Source organism: Anabrus simplex, chromosome 12 (assembly GCF_040414725.1).
Source record: "Anabrus simplex isolate iqAnaSimp1 chromosome 12, ASM4041472v1, whole genome shotgun sequence".
Taxonomy (NCBI): domain Eukaryota; kingdom Metazoa; phylum Arthropoda; class Insecta; order Orthoptera; family Tettigoniidae; genus Anabrus; species Anabrus simplex.
In genome coordinates, this window is record NC_090276.1 from 21499501 (window position 1) to 21512067 (window position 12567).

Below are 12567 nucleotides of genomic sequence, written 5' to 3' on the forward strand. Positions count from 1 at the left end.
TTTTCTTTCCTATTAGCTTTACGTCGCAGCGATACGGACAGGTCTTACGGCGACACTGGAGTAGGAAATGGCTAGGACTGGGAAGGAAGCGGCCGTGGACTTAACTAAGGTACAGCCCCAGCATTTGTCTGGTGTGAAAATGGGAAGCCACGGAAAACCGTCTTTAAGGCTGCAGACAGTGGAGTTCGAACCCACTATCTCCCGGTCGTAAGCTCACAGCTGCGTGCCCTTAATCACACGGCTAACTCTCCCGGTATTTTGGGTCTTACCTCACTCCCTAAAACGTGTCAGTGAATCTTACAGCAAACAGGTCACGTAACCAAATCGATGTGCTTCATTATAGGCTTCAAATATAAATAGAAATTTCAGTGTTCAGTTAACATTTAGTGCTTTTTCATCAGATTTAAATGAACTCCGATTCCCCCTTCCAGCCGCGGACGGTTTGTAATCTTTATGGCACGTAACCATCTTCCTCTATCTGACAACCATTTTTCCTTCTTCACTGAGTTCCAGTCCAGGTTTCTTCTAATTATACTGCTCTTGATCGCTTACAAGCACCTTAGCGTGGGTATCTTGCTCTCCCTCACGCTATCTGGGTCTTCATCGTCCCTTTGGCATCCTTTTAATATGTCCAAACCATCTAAGATTATCTCCTCCATTCTCTCGTAAAGCTTTTCCACTCCAGTTTCCTCCCTGGCGTTCTAATTTCTTACCCTACCCTTCCTTTCTTCTCTTTCCTATCATCTTAAAAATTCCATCTCATTGGACTGGAATTTATTCTCCTGTGACTTTATCAGTTTCGAGGATTTCTCTGAATATATCGGTATTGGGCAGTAGTGCATCTTATATATCACCTCATTGCACTTCTTTGCTATTACCTTCCTCCACTGATAGAATGCATTTTTATGTTGAATCCTTTAACTGATCTCCATGTGTAGTCCTGCATCCTGCATCAGTTCGCTTCTCAATTACTTGAAGATCTCCACAATTTCAAAGTTTTCCACCTTTATTTTCATAATACATTTCCCTCCCCTTTATGCTCTAGTCAACAACATTGTCGCCTGAGGATGGTACCGTAATGTGTCGCCTGTTCTTAGTACCTCCATGCGAGAAACACCATGGATATATACATTACATAGGCTTTTGGGCTCATGCCTTGAAAAGAAAATAAGGTGGAATTCTTTACGTTTCGCAGAGAACTTTGAATTTAGACGTTATCATAGAAGTGAAAGTGGTACGTTCATTCATCACCAGATGGCTCACCGGACACAGTACAGCGCTAGCGTTCGAAGCGGAAGCTGACGGAACCATCAGAATCAGTCTGAGAAGGAGTCACATAACGTAACAGTTGTACACACATATGAAAGTATGACATTGACGCAGGACGGGAGTGAAAACATCTGGCGATGAGGAACGTAAGAATTTGAAATACACCGAAACGAAATAACAACAGTGAAGGGACAGGGAATGGGAGGGACTATCTACATAAATCCTTAATGGATTGAAGAACACCACGGGTCTGTGTTACCTGTGATTAGTACTGTTATAAGAGGAACACCATGGTTCTCGTTTACGAGTGATTAGTACCATTATGAGGGACCGTTGACCTGGATTTTGGATCCCTTTAGATAATAAGCATCAACCCAATAACTAAGGCATTGTGAATTGAATCCACTGATTGTTTTGGTTTCACGATCACATTTTCATCATCATTCGCTTTAGATTCTAGTAGTGGATACATTCTGAAGTTTTAATTTTCATTTCGTCGCATCGCGTACCAGTATGTCAAGTTCCAGTCACCAGAGGTTCAGAGGATCCAGGGTTCGATTCCCGGCCAGGTCGGGGATTTTAATCCCGTCTGATTAATTCTTCTGGCTCGGGTATCGGGTGTTTGAATTCGTCCTGACACTTTCCTCTTCATATTCAGATAACACACTGTACTATATTTGGTCCCACGACAGTTAGAGTCTAACATTTGTGCGGAGAAAGCAAGCAATAACTACGAAGTATGCTGCGTTGTCATAGTTATCTCCATCTGCGGCATATCATCATTTCATGACAGGCTGAATATTTAATCAACTATGTTGCCCTAATGCAATTCAAGAAACTTTGACCCTTTCCTGAGCTCGTGCTGGTAATTCCAGCATTTAAAACAGAACACCTCATTGTCGATAGATATCAGGTTTCATAATCACTGAACTGACAATAACCGCAACAAATGTACATGTTAAATAGAGAATAGAACTGTACGACTAGCCACTGATTAACTTCACAAAAAAATGAAACTAACAACTAAAATAGTATTCAAGAAACAAACACGTAAATAATTACATAAACCAGCATCAGCTAACACAGTACTGCTCCGAATAGCTTTCTTAAATGTGGCATCTCTGTTATCGTTGCCATAACAACAGAGCAGCGTTAGTCAACTTTTTGTCGCTGGTGGCGTTAAATGTCAGATTCCACTTCTAATGGGCCCAACTATACTAACAAAGAAACACACAATAGTGGTTACATCCCTCCAGGAAGGGCATCCGGCCGTAAAACAGGGTCAAAACCGCATGTGCGACCCAGTGTGAAAATGGGTAGTAGTAAAAGGATAATAATAATAATAATAATAATAATAATAAGAAGAAGAAGAGTATGTCTAGCTGCCCTTGTATTTCATCTCTGTTTGCTCCCCACGCCACAATATTGGATATTTTAGGGGACGTTACAAGTGCTAAAGCGTTTAGTGTATTCGTTTCAAAATTCCGACACAGTCGTCATATGCAAAATATCATTTTCGAACCGTATAATGAGCCAGGATGCTTAGGCGGTAATAGGTTAGAATTCAAACTAAATGAGGTTAGGAGAAAAATATCACCTGTAGTGTTACGAGAGTAACATAATTTCTTAGGGTCCTAATAGGCCGGGCCCCTAATGTTTATACAAATCTCACAGCAAAACTGTTTTCTGGTATAGAGTATATGTTTACTCGCTTCTGTAGTTTTGTATTCTAACCTATAATTGTTTAAACATCTGAGCTCTATTAATGACTATTCATATATTTCTCACTCACCATCGTATTTTAACATTTTTCTGTTTATCACGATTTATATCTTAATAAATAATGGAGGAATGACTGATTTCATTTCATTGAGCTTTGTTTATGTGCTGCTCATAGTATTGTGGTAGGTAAGTTTCTTTTTCTGGAGGTGGCAGCAATGGTTGTTTTACTTCTCTACACAAGCTGTTCTGTTCAGCCTCTTGATATGTAATTTGCTATATCATTCTTGCTTTGTTGAGTAGTATGTGATAGGGTGGATCATGGGAGACTACTGGCAAAAATGAGTGCGACAAAAGAGTGACTGAATGGGTTGCTATATTTCTAGAAAATAGATCTCAGAGAATTAGAGTAGGTGAAGCTTTATCTGACCATGTAATAGTTAAGAGGGGAATTCCTCAAGGCAGTATTATCGGACCTTTATGTTTTATTATATATATAAATGATATGAGTAAAGGAGTGGAATCGGAGGTAAGGCTTTTTGCGGATGATGTTATTCTCTATAGAGTGATAAATAAGTTACAAGATTGTGAGCAACTGCAACGTGACCTCGAAAATGTTGTGAGATGGACAGCAGGCAATGGTATGTTGATAAACGGGGTTAAAAGTCAGGTTGTGAGTTTCACAAATAGGAAAAGTCCTCTCAGTTTTAATTACTGCGTTGATGGGGTGAAAGTTCCTTTTGGGGATCATTGTAAGTATCTAGGTGTTAATATAAGGAAAGATCTTCATTGGGGTAATCACATAAATGGGATTGTAAATAAAGGGTACAGATCTCTGCACATGGTTATGAGGGTGTTTAGGGGTTGTAGTAAGGATGTAAAGGAGAGTGCATATAAGTCTCTGGTAAGACCCCAACTAGAGTATGGTTCCAGTGTATGGGACCCTCACCAGGATTATCTGATTCAAGAACTGGAAAAATCCAAAGAAAAGCAGCTCGATTTGTTCTGGGTGATTTCCGACAAAAGAGTAGCGTTACAACAATGTTGCAATGTTTGGGTTGGGAAGAACTGAGAGAAAGAAGAAGAGCTGCTCGACTAAGTGGTATGTTCCGAGCTGTCAGCGGAGAGATGGCGTGGAATGACATTAGTAGACGAATAAGTTTGAATGGCGTTTATAAAAGTAGGAAAGATCACAATATGAAGATAAAATTGGAATTCAAGAGGACAAACTGAGGCAAATATTCATTTATAGGAAGGGGAGTTAGGGATTGGAATAACTTACCAAGGGAGATGTTCAATAAATTTCCAATTTCTTTGAAATCATTTAGGAAAAGGCTAGGAAAGCAACAGATAGGGGATCTGCCACCTGGGCGACTGCCCTAAATGCAGATAAGTATTGATTGATTGATTGATTGATTGATTGATTGATTGATTGATTGAATGTGTGATCAGTAGGATTGTATCATTGTAGTATTTGATACTTCAGTACTGATTCTTCTGTGAAGTTTCTTTTCTGTTAAAAAGTGGTTATGGGGAAGACAACAGACTTATCACCAAGGTAAAAAAAAAATCCTTGTTTACATGCCTCTTGAAAGAAAAGGTATATTTTCAACGCGATAATTCAAGAAAACTGGATGATTCACAGAAATCAGTGAGCCGAGTCAATGTGGCAATCAAGGCTGGTGATGAACTTGTTACAAAACGAAAAGGTAACTGTGGTCGAAAACCTAAAATGAGCCCGCGAATGACTAGAAAACTTATACAGATAGCTAAAGCGAACAGAAGGACATCCAGTAATGACATTTCAGACAATCTAAAATCGTATGGTGTGGAGATATCGCCGTCTATTGTTCGGAGACGACTTTGTGCAGCCGGTCTTTTAGCACACAGACCTCGTAAGAAGGCAAGAATCACGCCTGCAACGGCCACAGAAAGGCTGATTTGGGCCAAGGAAGTTCAGGAGAAATTTGGTAGTGACTGGAGTAGGGTTAGTAATAATACTTTTAAAAACCAGTAGCAGTAATTAAGCTGCAGTTCATGAAGTGAATATATAACTCACAACAGGATACATATTTGTCTTATTTTAGAAAGTTACTGTAGCATGATATCTATGGTTCCTTTTAATTCCTTTTAGATCGTCTTCTCTGATGAATCAATATTCTCTATAAGCCAAGAAAGCGCTCAGTACGTTCGTCGAGCAAAGGATGAGGAGTTCCATCCCCAGTCAGTCAAGCATCCAACCTCTGTGATGGTATGGAGCTACATGTCATCCAAGGGAACTGGCAGATTGTATCTGGTAGAAGGTACTACGAGGCAAGAACAGTATAAGAAAGTGCTAGAAACTTGACTATTTCCACAACTGAAGTAATGGTTTTCGGATGGAGATTTCATCTTCATGCAGGATGGAGCACCCTGTCATAAAGCCAAATCAATGCTCAAATTCCTAGAAGAAAACAATGTAAATGTCCTTCCCTGGCCAGGTAACAGTCCTAACGCAAACTCTCTCGAGAACCTGCAGGCATTATTTAAGAAAAAGCTGAGGAGGAAGACGATTACGAACAAGATTCAGCTTTTGGAGGAGCTTGTGAAGATATGGCACAGGGACCAAGATATCAAGGAAAATTGTAAAACACTTATGAACAACATGTCAAACCATATAAAAATGATTATAAAAAATAAGGGATAGCATACTAAGTATTAAATATTATGTACAGTGTTTTAATAAACCTGTTTTGCAAACGAAACTGGGTTGTATGTGGATTTTTTTGTTTATGTCTAATAATTTGTACACCTCTGTAATTTATTTCATCCTCAAATGATATGGGAATTTACTGGAACGATCTCATGGAATCGGCAGGCTGAATATTATGTCTGTCAGTATTATATCACCTGTCATAATTGAATCCTTCCTTGGGGTTTAATTATCAGTTATTTAAATTCCTACCCTTGCACAATTTATGTGTGAAACCCGAAGCTAATAGTTATTCTTGGTTCATTGCTCATCTTTATATTAAATTAAATCTACCTTCCTTTCTTAACATTTTCTTGTCATTTGATAAAACCTGATGTCCTTCCTGGAACAAAACATGTCATTCTATTTTAATTAAATAGCAGTTTATAAATTTAATACTCAAAAATTAGTTTCGGCAGACTGAAGAACCTAACGATAAAAATGCTTTCTTTTTTACGTCTCGCAATTTTATGGTTTCCGGAGGCGCCGAAGTGACAGAATTTTGTCCCACGGGAATTATTATTTTACGTGCCAGTAAATCTATCGACAGAAGTTGACATGGAGGGATAGAAGAGACGTCGGAAATAGGATACAAGGGGCAGACGGAAATGGAACAGACTCATCGTTGCAACCTTGAACAGTTAGAATAAGCGTAAGATTAACAAAGCTGTTGTCGTTTTCGTTTCTTCAATGAATTGTCGCGCGATAGATCCTGCTATATTTGAGGAGGATGCAGTCCGAACTTCACTAAGGTACAATTTATTCAAATGGTAATTGACCTTACGTATGTTTATTTCACCAATTAACTTTTACAGCAAAAACCTGCAATGTAATTTACTAACGCTCACCTGGATGGATACCACGCTCCATACAGGTTGAAAGGGATGTACTTCAAAGACAAGGCTATGTATGGTTATGTTATTCTATAGACTACCATGGCTGAATGTATTGTTGAATTGGAGTGCGATGAAGCGAAGCAGACATACCAGGGATGCGAATTCCATTATCGCTTGTCTCTCGTTTGATGAGAATTGCAGGAAACTACAAGCAAGTCAATTCTCTGACAGTCTAGTAATTTGAATTCCACAGGGAATCTCAGTGAGGTTTAAGAACTAAGCTGATATTTAAGTGTGTGACATATAATAGGGTGTTACGGAAGTGCAATTACTAATGAAGTGAAGATAGAGGTGGCAACCTTTGAAGTGGGTTATCAATAATCTCCCCACCCACTCAGAAAATGACACCCTCTTTGCGCTTCTCGATAGCAACCTAAAGTATATTATAATTCACAAGAAAATGTGAACATTACCTGTTAGTTTTCGTGACAAAAAAATCCTTGCGTGAGCAATACCACTTATCGGACAAGGCTCTCCCTCTCAGTGGCGTATCTATGAAAGGACGGACCCCTCGGAAAGTACTATACTGGGCCCTCTTCCTCACATTCTTACATTAATCCTACATACTAAATATATATTATAGTTAACTGAAAATCAACGGAAGGGGCATCCATCATCATTTTCAGAAACTTAGTTGTTTCGTTGATAGCAACTCGTTAACCACACTTTCAACATCAATACTGTCGGTTTAATTTTCTCAATGGAGAAAAAAGGCCATGAAGATAACCTCTTCCGTGACATGATGCTGCTGCGCAGGCATGTTTTTATAAGTTTTAGTTTGCTGAACGATTGCTCGGTGGATGCTGTTATGACCCGTAAAGTGAGCACTGTACGGGCCATGATCAGTTTCACAATAACTCTCTATTGAAATGTCACTAACTCAAACATTTCAATCCTCTGAATTTTGTCCTGCCCTCTCACTTAAATTTTGAGCCGAGACGCCGGATTCCTATTTATCACAATATGTAACGCAATTGATTCTCGAACCTATTAAAGAACCTCACCTATACTTTTAAATAAATCAATTTTCGGAAATTTTTAACAGCTTCTTTTCATTTTCTCTTTTGCAGTTTTGGAAACCACTAAAATACTTGGATTTACCGGAACTTGAACTCATAATATAAACTTGTGCACACCTCACCGAGTCAAAAATTGAACTGACCAAAACTGACTCTGAATTACCATCCTGATCTGATTCTAACTTCGAGTCGGGGGATTTCCCTTTGAATGATGCACTGAAATGAAGTGTGAGTTTCGAGTTCAACAGGAAGGGGGAGAGATGACCTAATCGAAGCCTATAGAACCTACACTAATTGCGGGAAAGTATCTCGGGAGACCAGGCAACAGTGACTGACAATCGTGTTCACTTTGTTGATAAAAATTTCTCTACTTGTGCGTACATATCCCAGACCAGTCAAGCCGACAGTTACTACACAGCTCGGGGATTCATCAAACTGTGTCGCATCAGTAGACACAACGTTATAACAGAGAATTGCTTTACCATGTGCAATATGACTCACATCTGTAAGTAAATTATGTTTAGATGTTACATCAGTACAAAAAACAAGAAAATCATTTTACACTGCATAATTTTATTTGGCACAGAATACGCTAGCTGGTTTCATTTCAAATACAAAAGAAATTAAATGGATTTGTGCCCCCCCCCCCTCAGCCTGCGGGCCCGTTTCTTACGTCCCTCCTTCCTATCCATAATTTTCCTTAAGACTAGTCACGCCTCCCGGCCACATATTGATATGGAATCCATTAGAAAAAATTTTCGTTGTGTCATTTTCCTGTGATGATTTGTAAAGGAAATTGAATGATCCTTAAATACATTAAACTGCAGGAGTGCGTAAATATGCCATGTAAAAATACATTCCTAGAGTGAGGTACACTACGGTTCATTTTCCTTTACACGTTTGCATAGCACAATGAACACAATGAAAACTGTTCTGATGAACTGCACTTACATATGTGGCTGGGAGGCGTGACCCGTCTTAAGGAAAATGATGGATAGGTACGCGGAGTTGCTCGCCCAGCGACGAGCTGCTTGTTTTTACGCCGCACCGACACAGATAGGTGTTTTTTTGTAGTTGTTTTACGTCGCACCGACACAGATAGGTCTTACGGCGACGATGGGACAGGGACGGGCTAGGAGTGGGAAGGAAGCGGCCGTGGCCTTAATTAAGGTACAGCCCCAGCATTTGCCTGGTGTGAAAATGGGAAACCACGGAAAACCATATTCAGGGCTGCCGACAGTGGGGTTCGAACCTAATATCTCCCGAATACTGGACACTGGCCGCACTTAAGCGACTGCAGCTATCGAGCTCGGTGAGCTGCTTATCAGTGTAGGTTTTCTTGAAGCCTCGCGCCCCCCTTCACCTGTGATGATATTTTCCTCTTCTCATCTGTACCCTATTGCAATGTATATGTGCCTAATGAAGGCCTGAAGTGTCTGATATTTCCTATCAACACTGAAAACTACTTCTGTGAGAGAGTTACTGTCAGGTACACTTAATACTGCCAATGCAACATTACTGATGGTTTTATAGTGGAGGAAAGCACAGTAGAGCTCCTTAATTCACAATTAATCTATCTAACTAAGTTTTCATTCCTCCCCTGAGGGGGGAGGCGGGCCACCTAGTAGGGAACACCTACTCTCTGGCCAAGTCACAGTTAATTTCACAACGCTCACGGGTAGCAAAAGGAAGTGACGATTGAATGAGTGTAGTCGCCAACATAAAAGCACTGAAACCTGGAGGTTTAGGTAGTAACGATCAAAAGGATTAAAATAATTTCCGTAACAGTGAGGTGAAATCCGTCATAATTACGCACAATCCGTAATACTAGAAGATCAACATTGGCAGGACATGATATAAAAGGAAAGAAAGTGTACAATAATATTACAAATTTATATTTACATTTGTTTGTTTATAATTTTATTACGATAAAATAATTTTTTAGTAAACTCTTGAATATTTCTTTCAAACTTTAAGCCACATGTACCCAAAATCAATCATAAAGTGTTCCTTTCTCCTATTAAAGTTAGTATATAACTCAACAGACAGTTCAATAATTTCTGAATGAAACGAAAGCACAAAACACCTTTTAAGTAAAAATGCTATACATCATATAAAGACATCTTCTGGAGGAAATAGCAGGAAAAGTCGTCATTAGATATCGTTTTGAGAAGGCTAAATGCATGCCAATATCAGAGACGCACTTACATTATGCCTACTAAAACCAGGGCAAGGAAAAGTCAACAAGTGACTAACTTTAAATGCTAAGATGAAATAATTGTGATCAATGGGCTAGATAAGAAGCGAACAAGCAAGGAGCATGAGCTTAATATTAGTCTCAAGCAGACAGACAAATCAGCAATATCTGAGCACGCTCTATCGTCGGGTCATGATGTCGTGTTGCAGGATGATCGAGCTCTTACCCACACTAGACACTACAGGTACAGGATATTACGGGAAGCTGTGGAAATACGTTGAAATCTTAACAATTTCTACAGGGATACTGACTATCAATTAAGTAATACCTGGTTGCCAGCCATTAAGGATTTACGTAGGTAGTTCTCTTTCCTGTCCCTTCGCTATTGTTATTTCGTTTCGGAGTTTTCCAAATTCGTACGTTCGTCATCGCCAGATGTTTAATCTCGGGCTTGTGTCAATGTCATATGTTGTGTACACCTGTTATGCGATTCTCAGACTGTTTTTGATAGTTCCTTCAGCTTCCGCTTCGAACGCTAGCGCCATTCCGCGTCCGGGGAGCCATCTGGTGACGAATGAACGTACCATTTCCATTTCTATTATAACGTCTAAATTCAAAGCTCATTGTTTTAAGGAGCCTTTCTCGTGGACAGTGGAGATTTTCTTCTGATGACGCAGAGCAAAATTCTCTGCGAAACGTAAAGAATTTCACCTTGTTTACTTGACACGGCATTTATGCCTGTATCATGTCTATAAATGCAGAGCAAACTAACAATCTCAGGATACGAGGGCTGTAAAGAAATTAATGGAAATATTGATAGAATGCAACATTTAATGAACTAACAAGTATAGTATTTCATTCCTTCACTCTTATTACAACCCGCAAAGTCTATTACGTTTTGCCAAACATCGGGAAGCCCCTGTTGATGACAGCGGCGGAGTGCCCTACTGAGTGGAGTACAGTTGCCACGTCAGGAAATCAGCAGCCGCGGAGGGGTTCCTTTAACTTCGGAAACAGGTCACAAGGACTCGTGTTTCGTGAGTGCGGGAGGTATTCCAAGACCCCCTAATGTCACCGTTGCAATAAGAATTTGTCATTGTTTGCGGCATGAGACTACATATTACATGTCATGCAACACGATAGGGCGATCGTCTCTTAATTAACATGGACGTTTGCGCCGCATAGCCGGACACAGATGTCGCTCCAAAAATCGACAATAGTAGTCTCTGTTGACGGTCCGTCTCTTAGGCACAGCATGCGTAGGAATAACACACTCGTAGTCGCACGCCACAATCAGCATAAGCTTCACCCGGCTGGGTTCCTGTCAAAATTTCTGTGGACGTGGCGGATCTGGGTGACGCCAATCATTCGATTTACGCTTTAATTCATGTTCGTAAGCTCGTGCCCACGTTTCACGAATGGCGACAGTACGCTGCAGAAATGCGTCTCCTTCGTTGCGGTATCTGTCCAGGTGGATGCCAGCCAGTGCATATTGCTGCCATTCCTGTGCGTCGTTAAAACTGATATGGAACCCATCGGGATGACATTTTTCCTCATGTTAAGAAATTTTGTCAGCATGTCTGATGACTGAGACTAACATGTACGGATAATTCTCGGACAGTCCATAGCTGGTCTACGGCAACGAGACCACTCACGATGTCAATCTCATCTTGAGGAATGGACGGCCGAAATATACGGTGTAAATCCGCCGCCTCATTCCAACCCGCACGAAGCACCTTTAGCGCAACCGTCCTGTACGGTAATGCATTCTTGTCACATGCTTCACGTAAGCCTAGATATCATACTGATGAGTTTTTGCCACGTGTAAACTCGAGTTTAATCCGCAATTTCTGATTACCCTTAGAAAACATGCTTTAGAGCGGTGAAATCGACACTCTTCACTTCAACGCCACACAGTAAAAACACTCCCAACTGGATGCCTGACAACAGCGCCACCTCACCGCTCCCATATCCTATTTGCGCATGCCTGATCTCCTGAGAGTGTGCGGACAACGTTGACATCACTCTATTTACAATCCTCGTACGTACAATAAGAAGCAAGACCAGAAGGGTCTGGACCTTTGTGATCTTACTACTATTACTCCACTAAGAAATTAATGATCAAACAATCAACATAAAGTGAACACAGTTAGTTATAGAATATACTTCTGTTTTGCTAGTGGCTTTGCATCGCACCGACACAGATAGGTCTTATGGCGACGATGGCATAGGAAAGATCTAGGAGTTGGAAGGAAGCTGCCGTGGCCTTAATTAAGGTACAGCCCCAGTATTTGCCTGGTGTGAAAATGGGAATCCACGGAAAACTATTTTCAGGACTGCCGAAAGTGGGATTCGAACCCAGTGTCTCCCGGATGCAAGCTCACAGCCACGCGCCTCTAACTGCACGGCTAGAATATACTTAAAGGACTCCTCGATCATACTTCGACCGCAGTGTTCCTGCAATGAGGCCAAGAGGAAGACCTCGTGATGTTTGAGAGAATTAGATTTTCAAGAGATATAAACTGTCGTCGTAAATATGAACATCATGTGCGAATGGGCAGAACAAACTGGAGGAGGCTCGTATACAACCGCACCCGGCTTGCTTGAGAGATGAAATGATGATGACGGAGATTTAAAGTTAATGGTAATAAAGAAGGTTGCAACTGATCTAAAGAAATCTTAAGAGAACCTCCCTCTAGAATAGTACGAGTGTTGGGAAAAAGTCAAGGCAACTAT